This window comes from Ascaphus truei, chromosome 10 (genome assembly GCF_040206685.1).
Source record: "Ascaphus truei isolate aAscTru1 chromosome 10, aAscTru1.hap1, whole genome shotgun sequence".
Taxonomy (NCBI): Eukaryota; Metazoa; Chordata; class Amphibia; order Anura; family Ascaphidae; genus Ascaphus; species Ascaphus truei.
In genome coordinates, this window is record NC_134492.1 from 44,259,232 (window position 1) to 44,281,284 (window position 22,053).

At 41.9% G+C, this 22,053-nt stretch overlaps 1 long non-coding RNA gene across 1 annotated transcript in view; it reads left to right on the plus strand.

The window, feature by feature from the left end:
- The window catches only part of LOC142503389 (uncharacterized), a 36,153-nt gene extending 16,689 nt beyond the window's left edge, over positions 1 to 19,464 (plus strand). Inside the window, exons 2-3 of the long non-coding RNA XR_012804003.1 lie at positions 10,921 to 11,141; positions 19,275 to 19,464. This is a non-coding gene — a long non-coding RNA (uncharacterized LOC142503389). The remainder of the gene's footprint in view (positions 1 to 10,920; positions 11,142 to 19,274) is intronic.
- The last annotated feature ends 2,589 nt before the right edge of the window (positions 19,465 to 22,053 follow it).

Below are 22,053 nucleotides of genomic sequence, written 5' to 3' on the forward strand. Positions count from 1 at the left end.
ATTGCAGCCTTTATACCCACAGAGGCTGCAAGTGCCATGCTGAGCATTATTTTTTTTCCAGTGACACTGTCAATCAAGATGTACAGTAGAGGCAGTTTGGAGTACAAGTTATGACGATACAGTTCCTGCAGCAGCAATCAGCATGGGACTGATGATGATTGATCACTTACTAACTTTACACACTGACAATGCAGAGGAGGAACCTCTGAGTGTGACAAGCAGCAGCTCCCACTAGGCCTAGTTTTGATTACTACCCAGAGGAACATTTCCCACTCCACTATACAGTGGGAGAAGGATGATGCTGATCAATAGGCTCTCAACCTCTGTGAGTGTACAAGACCACTAGGGTGGGCAGGGTACACCCAACACTATCGGTTACAGTGCATGAGAGAGCAGCATCCAATTCCTCCAGCACGACAAACAGTAATGGATGCTGAACTGGCTCTAGCAGCACTTCCACACAGTATGCTCTGTATTTGCGTACCTTTGGCAAAAAATTGCAAACTTCCACATTGAGACAGCGAATATTTTGCCTGTAAATCTTCACAAATACTTTCATCAGTTTGCACATTTTTTTTAAACTGTGCAAAAAATGTTTGTAAAAGGAACTGCAAAACATTTACACATCTCTGCTTGTGGAACAGGACTACTATAGTCTTACATGTTGCCTATATGGTTTTCATGCATTCCTATAAAGTACACACTCAGAAAAGAAAAAGAATCCCAGTTTGTAGCACCCAAAACCCAAATGGAAATTGTATAGTAATAAGTATTAATATATAATGTTTATTGTTCTTAACCTAATCAAATATTGTGGGAGAGAAGGGAATTTTTCGGAGTACTAATGTTAACTTAAAAATAGTGCCTATGAAACTTTAAAATATGAAAACTGTCAGGCAAACACAAAGTAGAAAAAGCCCTGTAGAACCTCTACTAGTGAATTTAAATTCTATTTAAATTCTAGGAGGTAACAGTATGTAAGGCATAACCCAACCTGGAAATTCTAGCTCAGATATTAAGGTCTAAAATCAAAGGTGATCGCTGATATTCAGTCATGTGTATCACAAGGGATTAGGTAATGTACACACCATCCAATTTATTACTATCACAGGGATATCCTGTAGAATATCGGACCTACTGGTCTTCAGCCTGCTAATAGGATTGTGTTGTCTCCCTCAGAATATATATATATATATAAACCATAATACTGAGATAAGTTATGGTTATGGTGAGTAAAAAAAGTGACAAAAACCCTCCACAGGAAAGCAGGGGAGTTTTCTACCTGTCTGATGAGCCAGGTGGAGACTCGTTAATTGTCTGTAACTGCATTTAACTTTCCCCATTATCACCCAGCATACAGCACTTCCACTGCAGCAAGGGATTCTGGGAAATGACATGCAAATGAGCACACAGTGTCACTTTTTGCCTCAATAACCATTTTTAACATGGTTCCCTATAGGCTTAAGCTTGCTGCATGGTCACAGCTTTGAGCACAGCAGGGTTAAGGTGCATACCCAGAAAACCACCCACAGACAGCCGTTTCGACCTTGATGGGTCTCATCAGTGTGGGGTTGATTTTACTGGGAATGCAAGAGAGGCTATGGGATAGGCTAAACCATAATACTGAGTTAAGTTATGGTGAGTAAAAAAAGTGACAAAAACCCTCCACAGGAAAGCAAATATGCAAATATAACTGTATGCTCATCTGCATGTCTTAGGCAGGTCTGCAACCCCGCCTTTCCCCATTATCACCCAGCATACAGCACTTCCACTGCAGCAAGGGATTCTGGGAAATGACATGTGTGCTCATTTGCATGTCATTTCCCAGAATCCCTATACATACATACATACATACATACAATTTGAGGGTTAATTCCTCATTGCTAATTGTAATCAGCTGATTGTAGCCAGTGGAGAGAAACCACTCATACGGATATTTTTTACATCTTCTTGATAATCCCTGAGGAAGCTCGTTAAGCGAAACACATAGGGTGTGGCTGACATTGGAGTGTCTCAGGTGCCTCAGCATTAATTTGGAGAAGCTTTATCAGATGATACCTGTATCCCCTGTCGCTGACGTCATCTGCGGAAGCTGCACGATGATGGTAGCATTGGTGGGAGAGGGAGTGCTGATTGTCTCACCGCATTTGACCCTTGGTGGTCTCAACGCCTGTTTTATATTCATGCTTGTGAGTTTGTTACCTTACTTATTTTAATATTATAAAGCAATTTGTACTAGCATTGCCTTTTTGTTTTATGTGGGAATACGCTTATCATCTCCATACTAAGTTGGATGATTAATGAGGGTGCCAAGATGGCCATATGAGATGGTCACTCCTGATAACCACACTGCTTAAATCCCTCATGTAGCACGTGAATGAGATACCTGCCATCCCTTTCTTCTTTCACTAGTTGTCCGTACAATATCACACTATATTTTCACTTTTTTTCTTGCATATGTCCTTGAATCTATTTGCGCTCATGATCATGACAGTTTTGGGAAGAGAACTCTCTCTCTTTCCCAATAGAAGATTTAAAAAAAAAAAAATACTGTATAGAGTAAAAAGATGCCGGTTTGCATCTAGCGGCTTGACGAGCGAACAACCACTGTATTAGGCTCGGCTCTCCCTTTTGATGTCATCTGAGGATATCGCTTACTGTGCATGGCCACGGGAAGAACGCGCGTTCTCAATGGAGCTCCTCGTAGCTTGCATTTCTCTTCCTTCACGCATCCCATCCTTGCTGAGTATTTAAAATATATCCAAATGGATATCACCCATTTGTATATCATTCCTGAAAAGTAATAATAGATGGTACTTTTAAGGAAAATTCTATAGAAAAGTGTTGTTTTTAGGTTTCTATATATAAAAAAATGTTTACCTCAGGACAACCTGTACCATCATAGGGAGCACACTAATCATTATTTTGGTATCTACTAATCTTTTCATATTTTCCCTATTTTGATAACCAAATAAGGCTACCTGTAACTTCCCTGCATTTGACATCATTAGAACACTACAGAAAAAATGTGCTTCTAGACATTGCTTGGACTTTGGTTACATCCATGCTTAATGAAAGCAATTTGGTAAGTGGGTATCTAAAATAAATGTTAACCATAGAAGAAGAAAAAAGCCAGATCAAGTTGTATAAATTAATCAAAAGAGACAATACGGGAAATTCTAATACAATACGTGCAACAAACATAAAATAAGGGAGTTGGAAAGGAATTTTCGGCCTTACAGAACTTAACGTCTACATTAAACTCTTTCCTAATTCTTCCAATGACTCCATAAAATTACTCCCCATAATTTTCAGCAATAAAGATTGGGACAAAAAAAGGGCAACACCCTGATATCATGATTCTTACAAGTGGCAAATTCAGAAATATATGTACATATTCCTTTACCATATGACCCCAATACAAAATGCAACTGGAAAAACATGATAGGAAAAAATGATGCTGACTAGACCAAAATATAATCAGTCATGTAGAGTAACTTTTGTTAATGAAGCAAGATACATTGCATTACCTCTGTAAATGTTGAAAGTAGCAAATAGAGCAAGAGGAGAAGAGTTACTTGACACAGGTACTGTAATATGATTTAATGTCGGTGAATATGACTGGTAGATCTGAATGTCAAACATACCCCCATGCCAAAAGTCGATTGTGGCTATTTTTTTTAACGAAAAAGGTGCCTTTCATTTTATTTTCATTAGAAAAACAGAGTTTTTTTATGGTGTAGTATCAAATAGAACACGGTCAAAATATTATGCATACAAAAAACTTGCGTGGGTGATAAGTACATATAACAAGATATAACCTATTTGCACTCGCTATCTCAAATAAATGGTTAGGAACAATTTAATCCTTGGGTGGAGCCCATACACCATTTAATAATACATATAAAACATTTTATTCAACATCTATGCAAAGACACATAACAACTAGTAGGTTAAAAATTGATCAGGGGGTAGGTGGGGACAGAGGGTAACGTTTTAGGTGCCTCCTATGTGCATTTGTAGTAGTTTCACACAGGTAATCCTATAGCACCAATGGATGGGTCTGGTAGATACAGTACTATATCTATTCCCTTAGTGGGCTGTGTATGCCTCCTTATAGTTCATATGAAAGCAGTGTAGCGGGTATGTAATGTTTACTACCGCTCGTGCATACACTGCACAGAAACACACTTAACCTGCTGTATAATGCAGATATTATACAGGCCTCCCAGTTATCAGTTACACAATAAATGCTTCTCATGTGATGTTGTATTTCAAACGGTTGGTATATCATCTGCTACAGCATATATATTGTACCACGTGTGTACAGATGTATTCCTTAGTACAATATGCGGCAGGGAAAACCGACTGACCGATTCCAGCGGATATAAGCAGCCTGCTGCGTCAACCAGTATATTGTACCACGTGTGTACAGATGTATTCCTTAGTACAATATGCGGCAGGGAAAACCGACCGATTCCAGCGGATATAAGCAGCTAGCTGCGTCACCCAGTATATGCAGTATACAACCCAGTCTTAATAAAGACATCTTAAAAGGAAACCGACGTACGTTTCGCGCCACCTGCATTACCTTGAGAAAGCGCCAGGTGGCGCGAAACGTACGTCGGTTTCCTTTTAAGATGTCGCAACCATGACGTCATCAGGTGGCGCGGGGTCGGAGTGGTGACTGAGAGACGGAGAGACCAGGTTGTATGCCATCTCCCCAGCAGGATCGCAAGCTGGCGATCGAGCCTACTGTAGGCCTTTATTAAGACTGGGTTGTATACTGCATATGATGGGTGACGCAGATAGCTGCTTATATCCGCTGGAGTCAGTCTGCTTTCCCTGTCCCATACTATACTAAGGGATATATCTGTACACATTTGGTACTATATATATGCTGTGGCAGATGGTATGCCAACCAGCTGGGATACAATATTACATAAGAAGCAGTTACTGTGTGCGATCGAGCCTATTGTAAGCCTTTATTAAGACTGGGTTGTTTACTACATATACTGGTTGACGCAGCAGGCTGCTTATATCCGCTGGAATCGGTCGGTTTTCCCTGCCGCATATTGTACTAAGGAATACATCTGTACACACGTGGTACAATATATATGCTGTAGCAGATGATATACCAACCGTTTGAAATACAACACCACATAAGAAGCATTTATTGTGTAACTGATAACTGGGAGGCCTGTATAATATCTGCATTATACAGCAGGTTAAGTGTGTTTCTGTGCAGTGTATGCACGAGCGGTAGTAAACATTACATACCCGCTCCACTGCTTTCATATGAGCTATAAGGAGGCATACACAGCCCACTAAGGGAATAGATATAGTACTGTATCTACCAGACCCATCCATTGGTGCTATAGGATTACCTGTGTGAAACTACTACAAATGCACATAGGAGGCACCTAATACGTTACCCTCTGTCCCCACCTACCCCCTGATCAATTTTTAACCTACTAGTTGTTATGTGTCTTTGCATAGATGTTGAATAAAATGTTTTATATGTATTATTAAATGGTGTATGGGCTCCACCCAAGGATTAAATTGTTCCTAACCATTTATTTGAGATAGCGAGTGCAAATAGGTTCTTGTTGGGTTACTCTCTCTGTACCCCATTCCCCCCTTGTATGTGGGTGATAAGTACTAAGAATATATTCCTCATTGAACACTTCTGTGTAAAATCATTTTGTGGTGGATGGATGTGTTTTTTTTCCTTTCATCTGATTTTGTTCTGATTTCCTTAAGTTTATCCCCCTACACAGCAGGAAGGTAAAGACATGTATTTAATTGCACTATATTGCATTGTAGACTCATTTGACAGCAAAGCAGTTAAGAACAGCATAGAAAGACAATGTCTGGACTTTTGCCACATGGACTTTTGGAGGTACTGTAAACACTAGCCAGAGTCTGTGCATGTGGGTATTCAATGACAGAAAAACAATTCCGAGGAAAAAGGAAAATATACAGCAAAATAACTCCGAGACTTTACGACTGCAGTCTCATAACCAGAGACAGGGAGATCAATCCGTAGGAGACGGATAGAAACTAGCCAAGATTTATTTCCTCTGCATTGCTTTAATGGTTCACAAGAAAGGGGTCTACAGTAGGTTTCAAGCATCAAACATTGTGTTAAATTGATGCAACAGGAGTTATTAATGGAGCTGTCCGAGTATTGATTGGGGCACTATCACATGGCAACTCCCGTTGACGCCAAAGTGAGTTTTGTGCTTTAGTGCTGTGACCAGCCCTATCGCAGTTTAATAGGTTTCTTATTTATAGCATGGGCCTCTTAGCAACTGAGAATCGAGGAAGTTTTGCCAATGTTGTATTTCAGATACTGGAAAAGACTCAGGGATTAGGCGTAAAATACTGTATGTCTTGTGGATACATGAAACCGTTTCTAATTATTAAGTAAAATGCCAGCACATGAACAAGAATAAAATAGCACAAGCAAAGAATTGTATACAGTTAGGTCCGGAAATAATTGGACACTGACACAATTTTCATAATTTTGGCTCTGTACGCCATCACAATGGATTTGAAATGAAACAACTGAGATGCAATAGAAGTGCAGACTTTCAGCTTTAATTCAAGGGGTTGAACAAAAATATTGTATGAAACGTTCAGGAATTGCAACCATTTTCATACACAGTCCCCTTATTTTAGGGGCTCAAATGTAATTGGACAAATTAACACAATAATAAATAAAATGTTAATTTTTAAAACTTTGTCGAGAATCCTTCTACTGCTTGAAGTCTGGAACGCATGGACATCACCAAACTCTGGGTTTCCTCCTTTGTGATGCTTTGCCAGGCCTTTACTGCAGCTGTCTTCAGTTGCTGTTTGTTCGTGGGTCTTTCTGCCTTAAGTTTTGTCTTCAGCAAGTGAAATGCATACTCGATCGAATTGAGATCAGGTGATTGACTTGGCCATTGCAGAATATTCCACTACTTTGCCTTAAAAAAACTCCTGGGTTGCTTTGCAGTATGTTTTGTGCCTTTGTCCATCTGTAAAGTGAAGCACCGTCCAATCAACTTCGCTGAATCTGAGCAGACAATATATCCCTATACACTTCAGAATTCATCCGGCTCCGTCTGTCTTCTGTCACATCCTCAATAAACACTAGTGACCCAGTGCCATTGTAAGCCATGCATGCCCATGGCTTCACACTGCCTCCACCGTGTTTTACAGATGATGTGGTATGCTGCGGATCATGAGCCATTCCAATCCTTCTTCATACTTTTTTCTTCCCATCATTCTTGTACAAGTTGATCTTAGTTTTATCTGTCCAAAGAATGCTGTTCCAGAACTGGGCTGGCTTTTTAAGATATTGTTTGGCAATGTCTAATCTGGCCTTTCTATTCTTGAGGCTTATGAATGGTATGCACCTTGTGGTGAACCCTCTGTATTTGCTCTCGTGAAGTCTTCTCCTTATGGTAGACTTGGATAATGATATGCCTACCTCATGGAGAGTGTTCTTAACTTGGCTGGATATTGTGAAGGGGGTTTTCTTTACCATGGAAAGGATCCTACGATCATCCACCACTGTTGTCTTTCGTGGACGTCCAGGCCTTTTTGTATTGCAGAGCTCACCAGTGCATTCTTTTTTTCTCAGAATGTACCAAACTGTTGATTTGGCCACTCCTAATGTTCCTGCTATCTCTCTGATGGATTTTTTTTTGCAGCCTAAGGATGCCCTGTTTCACTTGCATTGAGAGCTCCTTTGACCGCATTTTGTGGGTTCACAGCAACAGCTTCCAAATGCGAATGCCAAACCTGGAATCAAATCCAAACCTTTTACCTGCTTAATTGATGATGAAATAACGAAGGAATAGCCCACACCTGTCCATTAAACAGCTTTTGAGTCAATTGTCCAATTACTTATGGTCCCTTGAAAAAGAGGGGGCAACATATTAAAGAGATGTAATTCCTAAACCCTTCCTTCAATTTGGATGTGAATACCCTCAAATTTAAGCGGATAGACTGCACTTTAAGCCCATATTCATTATTTAACTGTAACTTGAATTTATTTTGGTACACAGACGAAATAACAAAACTTGTATCAGTGTCCAATTATTTCCGGACCTAACTGTATCTATAATCTCACCGCTATTTACTTAATTTCTGTTTACTCCAGGTATACTAATCTGTAATTTCCAGTCGGTTTAACACTATGTTTATAGCACCATCTGACCTTTCTCTACTCTCTGCAAGTATACAGGCCAATAAGTGCAGAACGATGAGTAATGACAACCCCCACAAGCCGTAACCGGTGTGATTTTGGGGCTATGAGGCAAAACAGGTATTTAAATTGAAACATACTGTATTTGTATCAGTAAAACTATACTAAAAATCTGTGAGACTCACAGAAAATCATTGAAAGGTGACAGAGTCATAATGACATGCAAACAAATGAAACATGAATGGTACATCTGAACCTTATTTGGTGCAATAGTTAAAGATCAGTGCATAGTAAATATATACAGTAATTGGTTGATCAACTTGTTTAAACAGAATGGATCTGTAGTTAGGAGGATCTGGTGGTACAGCAGGGTAACAACACATTATGCCACCTGAATGAACTATTAATATTAAAAGGGGAATCCTAATTATAACTACAAATTGATATGCTTTAAACAAGGTATCCATTATACAGTGCAGCCTCTCTGACTTCTAGAAGTGGAAAGATAGACTGTGTTCATTTATGAAATGCTAGATGTGTGCAGATTCCACATCACTCTAGGGAAATTGAAAAACTTTGACCATGATTTGTTTAGACTCTTGCCCAAGCTCAATAAACCCTTGTGCTATTCTAACATTTAGTCTGCATGTGTGAAGTTATTTTAGCCTTCCACATTTAATTCCTTCCCATAATTGCTGCCATTTCCTTTGCTTCATAAGTGAAGTTGCACTTTTACATATGTGTGTACAGAATGTGACCTCAACTCACTTCTTCTTCAAAAACCATCCTTGTCTAAAATTTTATTTCAAATAACATTTTCTGTTGCTGGCGCCTCTTAACAAACTTGGCTGTGAGATCTTATTTCTTTCAAATACACGTACAGTAGCAGTTTTTTTGCCTGCCTTTTCTTATAGATATATTCCTACATTCTAATACATTTCTGTAAAGTTTTTAATGCACGGTTTGTGCTACATGCATTGATATACTGTATGCACAAACTGTTGTTTTATTTGCTGTTTTTTTTTTAGTATTACAGTATGAGTATTAATTATTAACCCTTTCACTGCCAGAGGGACCAGCAAGGCATTTCAGGAAACAAATAAGAACCCTTAGATTACTGTATGTGTAGATTGCACCTCATGCCCAATAACGTATTATTTGTATATTACATTACTTCTATAACCCAGGCTGTGCTGAAAAGCTGTGTAATACGACAGGTATAAGCTTATAGGGACCCATGTTAAAATGGACAAGAAGCAAAGAATGACACATTGTGAGTGCTCATTTGCATATTATTTCCCATAATCCCTGGCTTCAGTGGAAGTGTTGAGAGCTAATGGAGAAAGACAGACCTGTCTGAGACATGCAAATGTAGCCACCAGACATACTGTATTTTTATTTGCTGTACATTACAAAGAGAATTACTGTAACAAACGAATCCCTAGTCCTGCTACTTTTTAGAAATTCGTAGGACAACTCATGTCACGTGGTTTTAAAAAGTTTTAAAAATCCCCTCTGTAAAACACACTTAAAATGGAATTTGATGTATTAAAGTAAAAATAGCATGTTCATTTTAGAAATAAGTGAAACTCCAAACTCCCATAAGTACTGTAAGCTTCACACCAATTAACTGAGCAAGACCTTAAAAACGTGTACTGTAATTTACACACTAGAAATTCCTTTATGTAGCAAACCTGTATTTGCTGGACTGGTCATCATCAGCAACCCTTAAAATCCAAAATCTGGGTAGGAGTTCAGCACTTTTTTTCTTTCAGAAGCCCACATACGATAGAGTGAGTGGCTATAAGTGAATTTCAGTGATGCAAGTTAACAGTTCAATATCTTGGGTGGACACTTGTGCCCTACAGTCTGTAATAATACCATTTCAGAGTAAACACTAACTGGTGGAAAGCAAAGTTATTCCATTGCCACCTTTACAAGTGGTGGCCACACTGTTTGCTTTTCCAGTAGTTTCGTGTGTCAGTGTCGGTAGGCAAATAGCAACGACCATGAAAATTACAGTATGTCTCTACATTTTACTATGCAAATGAAAAGGAAACAAGACCAATACTAGTAGTTTCAATCATTTACATTGTTGTGCTGTTTGTTTTTTTTGTTTTGTGGGGGGATTCATTCCTAAGTGTGAGTTTCATAGCCACGGTAGTGGTCTTCCTGAGTAAGTAATAATCTCTGGTGTAATGGAGGGATGGAGAACTATAGGGAAAGATTGAAGAAGTAAGCAGACAGGGGAAAGTTTACAAACCAAGTGGTAGCTATGTGAAATGCCTTGTTATCGATAGCTGCTGTGATAGTTGTGTTATGTGGTTACAAGGAACATCTTTAACATGGGGTTTTGAATAGTGATGATAGCAATCACTAAACTATAGTATATATTTCAAGTCTCCCGTATTTTCTTCTTGGTAGAGAAAATCGAACATTAACTGGCAATTCTCCATAATGACAGCATTCCTAAATTGTTGATATCTTGACTTTGTTGAGTTCCCACTGTCCACCAACCCCTAATAATAATCAGCAGTAAAGGCTATATTTATGTTTGTCATTTGCTAGAGAGCAATGAGGCAAGCTGCCAGAATTTAGCACTGTGCCCAATAATATAAGTTCGGTCTCCATTATTCAAGTGGAATAAACTATTTGGAATTGTCTTCAGCGTCATTAGAAAAATTGAGCAATTCTGTTGTCATCCACTTTAAATGTATTAGGGTTTCCTGCATATACAAATGAAAATGCTAAAGAAAGGATGGATTGCCACTACAGGAAAATTGAAAAAAGAAAAACTTGCTTGACATGCAAGGGCTGCCAAAAAAGAGGACTGCAGCAGGACTAGCATTTGCTCGCTATGAAGAGAGATTGATGGAGGTGATAATACAGACCTGGTCCTTTGGATTAATGTACACAATAGACCTGAGTGTAGAAGAAGCAGGTAATTATGTAGCAATGCATTTGCTTAACATAGCTAATTGTATCACAGTAACAAAGTTAACTTAGACATTGTTGTGTGGGTCACAAATGGAAAACACAGTTGTATGTTTCTTATTGCCCTATGTAATGAACATACGTATTAGGAATTTGAATCATATGATACATGAGAGGTTAATGTTAAGTTCCAAATTGTCTTAAAAATGTAAATATAGTAGTTTTTATGGACTGTCAAACCACTGACCAGGTTTATTTTGATGTGTTTTATAGTACTGAGTGTATCTGGGGTCAACCCCTTGGTTTGCAAGTGGGGGGGATTAAAATGGTGTTGCAACACTTCCCTGACAGAGGGGAATAAACTAAAGCCTTGTAAAAGTACCCTCAAAGGCATTCTTTGGGTGTTCTGTGGAATATCAGCGGGTGTGGCCAAGACGACAGTCCAAAAGTGTATAAGTTTACTAAATGTGAAATATCCTGGGTTTGACAGCGGTTCGCGAGAATAACGAATAGATACTGAATAATCAGCTGTGATTACACAAATCAAATGATGCCAAACTTTGTGACTAGAAGGTGCAAAGAACAGATATCTGTTCTCACGCAAAAGTAGAAGTTAAGGTGTCCTGTTTCATATCCAGGCGCGTATTTTACATGCACAGACCAACAGTGTCTGTTGGCGTTTGTCTAAATATGATAGAAACACAGTTATGAAGGCTTTTTATAATGAGGCAAAATTATAAAGTCAAAAGAAATAGGGTTATTTTTCCAGTCGTAAAACTGTTATTTAAGCTGATTGATGTAACGGGGTGGGTTGGGGACACACCCAGAAAGAATGTTTCAATGAACAAGGTTTAAGATGATAAACCCTGCATCTGGGATTATGAATTAGATTTCAACTAAGCGAGTGTCCATGCTGGAACACGGGAAATTTCAATTTTCACTCAAGAGACTTTGGGAAATGATCTGATCAGTGTTATGCGAGACATAAATTAGATTCTGTTTGTTTGATCACTTACTTTTAAGAAACGATATGCACTATCTGCAATTTTTACAGTATGTTCTTGTCATTTTTACCGATTTTAGGGTATACACTGGCGACACACTTTATTCGAGCTCGGCTAGTCCCACGAATTCGGGTATACCCGGGTGTATTGAGGTTTGTGACTGTTTTCTGCCCGAGTGCATTGAGGTATTTTCCGGCAGGGATTGAAGCATTTTATTCCCGTTGGCTGCAATACTGCACAGTACATATATATATACTGCATTACAATTCATGAATTTATGCCATCTGGTAGACACGCGAAGCATTGCAGCCTATTAAATCCTAATCATTATCATTTAACAGATCAGCCGCCCATCAGCCAGGCATGAACCCAGGCTGGGAAGGCAAATGCAACGGGGCTTGTCAGAGGTGAGGAGCGGCGCATTCCAGGTATCTGCCAGGTACATACCGGGTATTTGCTCGAATAAAGTGTGTCGGTGCAGTATATGATTAATTTGAGGGACCTATGCGCAGGTGAAGGTGAATCAGCTAGTTAGCTGTGTGTTTTAGCCCTTGTCACATATATGTCACATGCTCACAAATGTTCAGTTCGTGACAGATTTTATAAAGGGACAGGGTTGAGGGTATATATTATCCATTTGAGGGACCTTTGAGGAAGGTGAAAAGTGGGTCAGCTAGATGGCTCTGTATTAACCCTTGTTACATCTACAAGTCACTTCCTTACATGTGTGCCATATGTGACAGCGCCTAATACGTATGTGTATAAAAAGATAAATACACTGTGAGTACTACTTAAATTTTTACAATGGAAAGAATATGAAAGGATGGATGGAAGGATTTTAAGTGTTTCTCCAGACATTTTAAAGGTTATAATGGAATATTGAAAGGAAAGTCCAGAATCTCCCCTATGATTTCCTCCTGAATTAGCTCACAACCAAACTTCTGTTCCGTCGACACAAAACAATTTCATGCTCATCAACAGTATTACCCTAACACTGCTCAATTCTCATTCTCACACTTTAAAATGCCTGAAAAAATATTTACAAAATGAGCCTCAAAACGCAAGTTATGAAATAGAATCTAATGCAAATCACCCACCACCACTTATGCAATCCATATCCAAAACCAGAGATGGGCGAATACACCTAAATCAATTTCCTGAATTTTCTCGCCAAAGGGTTTAACCAAGAAAATATTATTATTGTAGTATTTAACTTTATACTTTTTACCATATATGTTTGGTCAATTGGATGTGGCATTGGACTCCCCTGTCTTTTGTTGTATACCTTTGCCACGCTCAATAGCACTCCTTTTGGCACACACACACATAAACATACACATAAACATACATATATATATATATATTCATTTGCATGTCTTAGACAGTTCTGCAACCCTGTCTTTAACAATTATCGCCCAACACACAGCACTTCCACTGTAGCAAGGGATTCTGGGAAAGGACATGCAAATGAGCACACAGTGCTACCTTTTGTCTCAAGCTCATATTACACGAGCAACCCTTAAGCCAATGCATGCGGCTTTAAACACAGCTTTTAAGCATAGGCTGGGGTTAGATGCAAAGCCAGCAAACCCACTCACAGACATGTTTCAACCTTGATGGGTATCATCAGTGTGAGGTTGGGTGTGCTTGAGACAAAAGGTGGCACTGTGTGCTCATTTGCATGTCATTTTCCAGAATCCCTTGCTGCAGTGGAAGTGCTGTGTGCTGGGCGATAATGGTTAAAGACAGGGTTGCAGACCTGTCTAAGACATGCAAATGAACATACAGTAATATTTCCATTTGCTATATGCTTTACTGTGGAAGGTTTTTGTCACTTTTTTTTACCCACCATAACCTTAATAAGTGTGGTATATACATATACATATACACAGTGTTCGACAAATCACCCAAAAATCTACTCGCCCAACCAAAAAATCTACTCGCCACCTAGTCCCGCCCCCAACCCGCCCCTAGTCCCGCTCCCAACCCCGCTTTAAAATAAAATATATTAATAAAATACATTTAATAAATTCCTTGTCAGAACATTCGTTTTTGACATAAATGTATTTATTGTATTACATTATACTACAATTAGTCCTTGTTATGTGTGTGTGTGTGTGTGTGTGTAAATGTCGGATCTAGAAATAAAAGCCAGGTGTGAATGACTAGTTTCCTGAACCCCTTAACCAGTGTCTGGACGTCCCCGCTTCACAATATCTAAAGCAGCAATCCCGCCTGGGATCTTACCTGATCCGCAGTCCCTCAATGTCCAGGTACCCTCATTCCTGCAATTTTATACATTGGAGGGGATGTGTTCCCTACCTGTCTTCTGGGTTAGGGGGGATTCCGATGTCTTCCGTGTGAAGCTTGAGTCAGATCTTGAAGAAAGCAGTGTAGGTTATTTCGTTGTAGTATAAGGCAGTTAAGATATATAGGGTAAATAAGATATCCAGATCGAGTGTGAGAGAGAGAGTGTGAGAGAGAGTGTGAGTGTGGGAGAGAGAGAGTGTGGGAGAGAGAGAGTGAGTGTGGGAGAGAGAGTGAGTGTGGGAGAGAGAGAGTGTGGGAGAGAGAGAGAGTGTGGAAAAGAGAGAGTGTGGGAGAGAGTGTGTGGGAGAGAGAGAGTGTGTGGGAGAGAGAGTGTGGGAGAGAGAGAGTGTGGGAGAGAGAGAGAGAGAGAGTGTGGGAGAGAGAGAGAGAGTGTGGGAGAGAGAGAGAGAGAGAGTGTGGGAGAGAGAGAGAGAGAGAGTGTGTGTGAGAGAGAGAGTGTGTGAGAGAGAGTGTGGGGGAGAGAGAGTGTGGGAGAGAGAGAGTGTGGGAGAGAGAGAGTGTGGGAGAGAGAGAGAGAGTGTGGGAGAGAGAGAGGGGAGAGACACAGAGGGGAGAGACACAGAGGGGAGAGAGGGTGGGTGACACACACACACACACACACACACACACACAGAGGGTGGGTGATACACAGAGAGAGAGAGAGGGTGGGTGACTGACAGGGTGACTGACTGACAGGGTGACTGGGTGGGTTGACTGGGTGGGTGTGTGACTGACTGGGTGGGTGACTGACAGACTGGGTGGGTGACTGACTGACTGACTGGGTGGGTGGCTGACTGACTGGGTGGGTGGGTGGGTGACTGACTGACTGGGTGAGTGACTGGGTAAGTGAGTGACTGACTGGGTGACTGACTGGGTTACTGACTGACTGGGTTACTGACTGAGTGACTGGGTGAGTGGCTGACTGACTGGGTGACTGACTGGGTTACTGACTGACTGGGTTACTGACTGAGTGAGTGACTGGGTGAGTGGCTGACTGACCGGGTGGGTGGCTGACTGACTGGGTGGGTGGCTGACTGACTGGGTGGCTGACTGGGTGGGTGGCTGACTGGGTGGGTGGCTGACTGGGTGGCTGACTCACTGGGTGGGTGGCTGACTGACTAGGTGAGTGATGGGGTGAGTGGGTGACTGACTGGGTGAGTGACTGACTGGGTGAGTGACTGACTTACTGGGTGACTGGGTGAGTGACTGGGTGAGTGAGTGACTGGGTGACTGACTGGGTTACTGACTGAGTGACAGGGTGAGTGACTGACTGACTGGGTGAGTGACTGACTGGGTGAGTGGGTGAGTGACTGACTGGGTGAGTGACTCACTGGGTTACTGACTCACTGGGTGAGTGGGTTACTGAGTGACTGGGGGTGTGAGTGACTGGGTGTGTGAGTGACTGGGTGACTGGCTGACTGGGTGAGTGACTGACTGGTGAGTGACAGGGTGAGTGGGTGACTGACTGGGTGAGTGACTGACTGGGTGAGTGACTGATTGGGTGAGTTGGTGACTGACTGGGTTACTGAGTGACTGACTGGATTGGGTGACTGACTGGGGTCGGTGACTGACTGGGTGTAGAATGGGACAAATACATTAGGAATAACTGTAGACAGCATAAAAAATTGTTACAATCAACCAAACAATGTTTTATTTAACAGTGTATGCGACCGGGAGCACCACCCCTTTGGCACCTCCCGTCCGGCGGGCCCCCCTTCCTCGTGGCCCCCTCCCCCCCAAAAGACCCTCTTTATATTTTTAATTATAACCTGCCTTTTTATTATTTATTCCGTGGGATTAAAAAAAAGGGGGGGGGGAAGAATTCAAGGATAAAGCAATGAGGTTCTCTTGTAAGTCACCACCCCCACCCTCTTATCCTAATACGTTATTGGGGAATGGATGGGCTAAAATCCTAACTGAGAGAGGCTGGGTAAGCCGGCATTCTCCCCCCCCCCCCACCATACCTCACTCGGGCGTAGTGGAAGCTTTGGGGATGTGGCAGGGTGGGTGGGAGACACGTGGCGAGGTGTCCCCCAGCGGGCGCCCCAGGGGACAGTCAGCCCCGCCGTGGCCGCCACTGACCTGCTCCCCTCGCCGGCATGTCCCGCACTCTCCCATGCACACACACCCATGCACACACACACACACACACACACACACACACACACACACACACACACACACACACACACACACACACACACACACACACACCCATGCATACACACACACCCATACATACACACACAGACACACACACACCCATGCATACACACACACCCATACATACACACACAGACACACACCCATGCATACACATACATACACACACACACATATGCACACACACACACACACACACGACAGGGGGAAGAAGAGGAAAGGCTGCGCGACCGAGCACCACCACTGCCCCGCTCGCCCCCCGTGACCATCTCCAGCCCCGTGCGGGGATCGGCAGGAAGTCGGGGTAAGCGGGGACAGAGAGAGAAGGGGGAACACCCCCACTACCATCTCCTGCCCCGCGTGGGGATCAGCGGGAAGTCGGGGTAAGCGGGGACAGGGAGAGAAGGGGGAACACCCCCACTACCATATCCTGCCCCGCGCGGGGATCGGCGGGAAGTCAGGGTAAGCGGGTACAGGGAGAGAAGGGGGACACCCCCACTACCATCTCCTGCCCCGCGCGGGAAGCCGGGACAGGGAGAGAAGGGGGGAACACCCCCACTACCATCTCCTGCCCCGCTAGGGAAGTCGGGACAGGGAGAGAAGGGGGGAACACCCCCACTACCATCTCCTGCCCCGCGCGGGAAGCTGGGAGTAAGGGGGCTTGCAGGGAAGGAGCAGAGGGGCCGCAAGATGGAGGATTGGACAGTACTTACTCTCCAACAGATCTCCGACCAGAAAGAATGGCCGCTCGTTGGGGGCGGGCTCATATAGAGCCTGGCCGCGCGCCCATAAAGCCTGGGAGCGCGCACCAATCAGTTGTCAGGTAGGGGGATTTTTTTAAAAAAAAAATCAGCGCAAGCAGGGAAAATTTCAGCGCGTGCAGGGAAATTAAAAAAAACAAACACATGTGCTGCTTGGGCCAATATTTACTCACCCGGAGGTTAAATCCACTCGCCCCGGGCGTGTAAATGTATAGGATTGTCGAACACTGCATATACTGTCGCGACCAAGTTTATTCTAACATTTGCCCGGTCTCGGCCGCGACAGATACCGGGCCCGCGCCGAGGTTTCCCGTGCATGCGCCGGAGCCTCGGAAGATCGGTCCTCCGATCGAGGCACCCCCCTCCCCTCTCCGGGTCCACCGGGTCCCCCGGAGCCCCCCACCGCCATCCCCCACATTAGAGGAACCCAGGGCTCCCTCGGGGAGTGCCATGCGCGCACGCTCCGATGAAGCGTGACCGCGCATCGATGACGCGCGGCACGCCGAGGGAAAAAAACGAGCAAGCCGGGAAATCTCCCGGCTTGCGGCACTAGCCAAGTAAGAATAAAGTGTGCCGCCTCTGTACATATACATATACATATACATATATATGATGTGGTGGATGTTGGGGTTTGAGCTTACTGGGAATGTGTGTTAATTCAAGATCTGTATCCAACACTACAATAGCTTCTTTGCCATTATCAATTAATGCCATTTCTCCAATAATGCACTCAGAGTTATGGCTAGAAATGCAGGAGTAAACCCACTAAGAGCTCATTCGATGCCAGTTTTCTCAATTATCTGCCCCATCTACAAGTGTAACTCAGGTATTTTTGTAATCATAACTTTTTAAGTTTGAATGTGTGTTGGAAATTGTATATTAAAAGAAGCTTTTTTTTTTAAATAGCCTCCTGTACGCTCCCCTTATGTGGAAATTACTGTAATATATACAGTATCAGAATGGTATATTAAATAACTTGTCTAAATTATAGTTTGTTCTCCTAGATTAGTAGATTTAGGCATCAACATATGTACTATACAAATATTTCCCATATTCTAATGACAAAATTATTACATATTACAGCCCATATTACATTTTGACAAAAACCTGTAGTCATGAAAACAGCATGTAAATGCTGTAATACCAGCAAATAAAATAGATGAAAATATCATACCTTAAAAATTAAAAATCTGATATTTATCAATATAACTACATTATTATAACACATGGCGTATTCAACATTAAAACATGGACAAATTACAATTACATGATTTTTTAAAAGCATCATATTTTTTCTGTTTTTAAAAGGTCATGTCACATCATGCAAAACCTTTGGGTATTGTCATCAAAAACAATTTTAAGTGCAACAAAACCTCTAATTTGGATGCAGATGTGGGGAGGTGGAATTGTGTGGGTATTGTGGGGGGAATTGTGTGGGCATTTTGGGGGGAATTGTGTGGGCATTTTGGGGGTAAAAGTGTGGGTATTGGGGGGTTGGGGAGTAGAGGGAGAATTGTGTGGGCATTGTGGGGGGGAATTGTGTGGGCATTTTGGGGGTAATAGTGTGGGTATTGGGGGAGTTTGGGGAGTAGAGGGAGCATTGTGGGGGAATTTTGTGGATATTGTGGGGTGGTGGGGAAATTGTGTGGGGGGAGGAGAGAGAATGGAAGAGAGAGATGTAAATGTTGTATGCAAAAAAACAATTTTTTACATTTGTGTTATTGTTGTACTAAAGAGTAAACATTCTTATCTATAATGAAATATGTACTTGCAATTAATTATGTTACATAATAAGACAGCGGTAAACTCGCCCAAAAAAAATAATATCATAAGATATGTTGTTGGACATAATGTTTACATACGTGTGCTTTTATAATTATAATTGTATTTTTTATATTCCAGATGTCCTTGAGATGTGCACAGAAAATGAAGCCTTGAAAATATCAATTGTCCGTCGCCAGGAATCTCTGAAACGGCAAAGTCAACAGCAAGCAATATGTTTGAGGCACCGCAAACCATAGAAAACCGAAACGATGGTAACGAGGCAAGCCATTCATCTTTAAGTACCAGTATTATAGAAAATAAACAACTATTTCACATGCATTTGATAAGTGCTATTCAAATGCTATATATTGTAGTACTGTTGAAAAGGAAATGTAAAAATAAATAAATGTATCCTACAGTAAAATATTGTTTTTCACAGACTCATACTGTAAATGCACAAGAAACGTATTGTGTAAGATTAACAACACAATGCCAAATCTTACATTGCAATAGTGTTAAGGCCCCCCAAAAATCTGCCAATGCACAAATGTGCAGGAGAAAAGAAGACGAAGACTTACTGTTTTCGGCAAAGGGACAAAGCCATGAGACCGCGACCGCGAAAGCCCCGGTGCCGGAGGAATATCACTACGGGGGGTCCAATCCGGCAGCATGGACCCTGCACACCGCGATCGCGACAGCATTATCTCCGGAGCTCCGGCTTTTAGCTTTTTCAGCCGCTTCCTCCGAAGACTGTAACTCTTGATACATCTGTACAACTAACTACAAGATAGGATATGTCAGAGCTGGTGATTAATCCATTGTAAATACTTCCAGAATGTTCTGTAAAGAAAGCTCCACAGGTAATTAAACAACAATATTTATCAAAGAAATATAATAAAAAATCCAAGCGAAAAGCAGAAAAAAATCTCACATAATGCAAATAAGCATAATAACAGTGTTTTGATTACCACTTTCCAAAAGAGTCTAAAAGTTGTAGCAAAATCAAACAAAAGGGGTAAAAATTGTGTTGCAGAAAAATTGAAGTGTGACACAGAAAGTGACATTGTCATTTGCTCCAAATACTTAAATATTAAAGCTGTTTCTAAAGGCGACACGTTTGTAATGTATGTGATTATTTGTAAATGTAAAAATAAAGTGTAACAAGTAAATTCTCTATTATAGGTCATTTATGACATATTAACCCTTTGATATGTTATTGTGTCTGCTCCATTTTTGCATATCAATGTAGACAGCATTCAGTCCTTATTTTAATGGCTCTAAAGGAAGCCAACGTTAATTAGATGCATGACATTGCAGCTTTCTATAGGATCACCATGTAATGCATATAATTAATCATTTACAAAATTGTTTGCTGAACATAAAAAGGTAAATATGTTGCGTTTACAATTAAATATGTCCACCTTGATATCGATTATGTTTTTAAATGTGTAAAACACACTTTTACATACTTCATGTGACGTGCTCATCTCCAATCAGGAAGCGGACCCACAGGGCTAAGGTAGGGATGCAAATTAACTGACCAGAGCCCAGGGACAGAGTCCTGTAAGAGAATCCATAGTCGGTAAGCAGGCAGGATGTCAGGGCTGGCAGCAGTGGTAAAGAATCCAGGCAACAGGCAAAGGGTCAGGGCAGGTGGCAGGCAGCGAGGTCGGGTCACGGTCATGGGTCAGCAACAAGAATTCAGCACAGTAAAAAGTAAAAGAATTCAATGGGTTGCAAAAAAGGTAATTTTAATTACTTTAAAAAGTTATAGTAGCATCCAACGTTTTGGTGCATACAAGCACCTTCATCAGGGGTGCAGTATGGTGAAAAATGACGTGTATATATAGTGTCCATATTTAACTACCCACCATTCGCCTCCCACCTGATGCCAATTCCTGCCACCGGGTGTAAAAGCGTCTCCAGTCTCTGATGTCATTAAATGGGCCACACTTTTTTATAACTTCATACATGGCTCCTAATAAGTAGTAATTAATGTAGTTAAGATCACTTCTGCCTTTATTGACTATAACAAGCATCACTGAAAAATGATCAAATAATTAGCTTGGCTATCACTTCAGTATTGCCTTCAAATACTTTCTGGACAAGCTACCCACCTATCAGAACAAACTTCTACCCCTACCACACGCTGCACTTATCACCTGAGATCTGACTCCAAAAGATTGTTCAAGGTCCCAAGGTTCAACAAAAAATATTACCCCTTCTTCTCTTACCATGCACCCCACACCTGGAACAATCTACCTGAGACTCTCAAAGCCGCCAGCAGTAAAAATTCTTGCAAGACTTTGGCTGTGGCCACGGTGCAGCGATGCGCGCTTGGCGCGTTCGAATCAATGTTATTCGATGCGCATGACCACACCGGCCGCGTGCAATGCTCAGCGCTTGGGGAGACAGGGAAAATTGATTTCCAAGCGCACTTAAGGGTCACATGACCCTTCAACAATGAATCAGCACCAGTCAAAACACACACACACACTCAGAGATAGCCCCGATCCAGGCAATGACACACCCTCTTCCTTATGTGCCACGTCCCGCACTCACAAATTCCTGCAGAACAGGCTAGCGCTCATGTTCAGAGAGTTGGTGACGTCACGGCTCTCGAGCATGAGCGCGCCGCTGCACCGTGGCCGCAGCCTAAAGCTGTCTTACATTTTAATCTGATCTGTAACTGTTAGATATTCCAATAAAATCTATTATCTTTATCTGTTCATGAAAGTTCTTAAAATATAATGTATGTAGCCCTGTTTCCCCAAGAACTCAGGAAGCTACCAGAGCTACCCTTATACCGTTGGCTCCAGGAGCCCGAGCCTCTGCTACAAAGAGCCTGGGGTATGTAATTACGATGGTGCAGCGCCTCCACCTGTGAGGGATCCCAGCAGAGCGGAAGCAGCCCCTC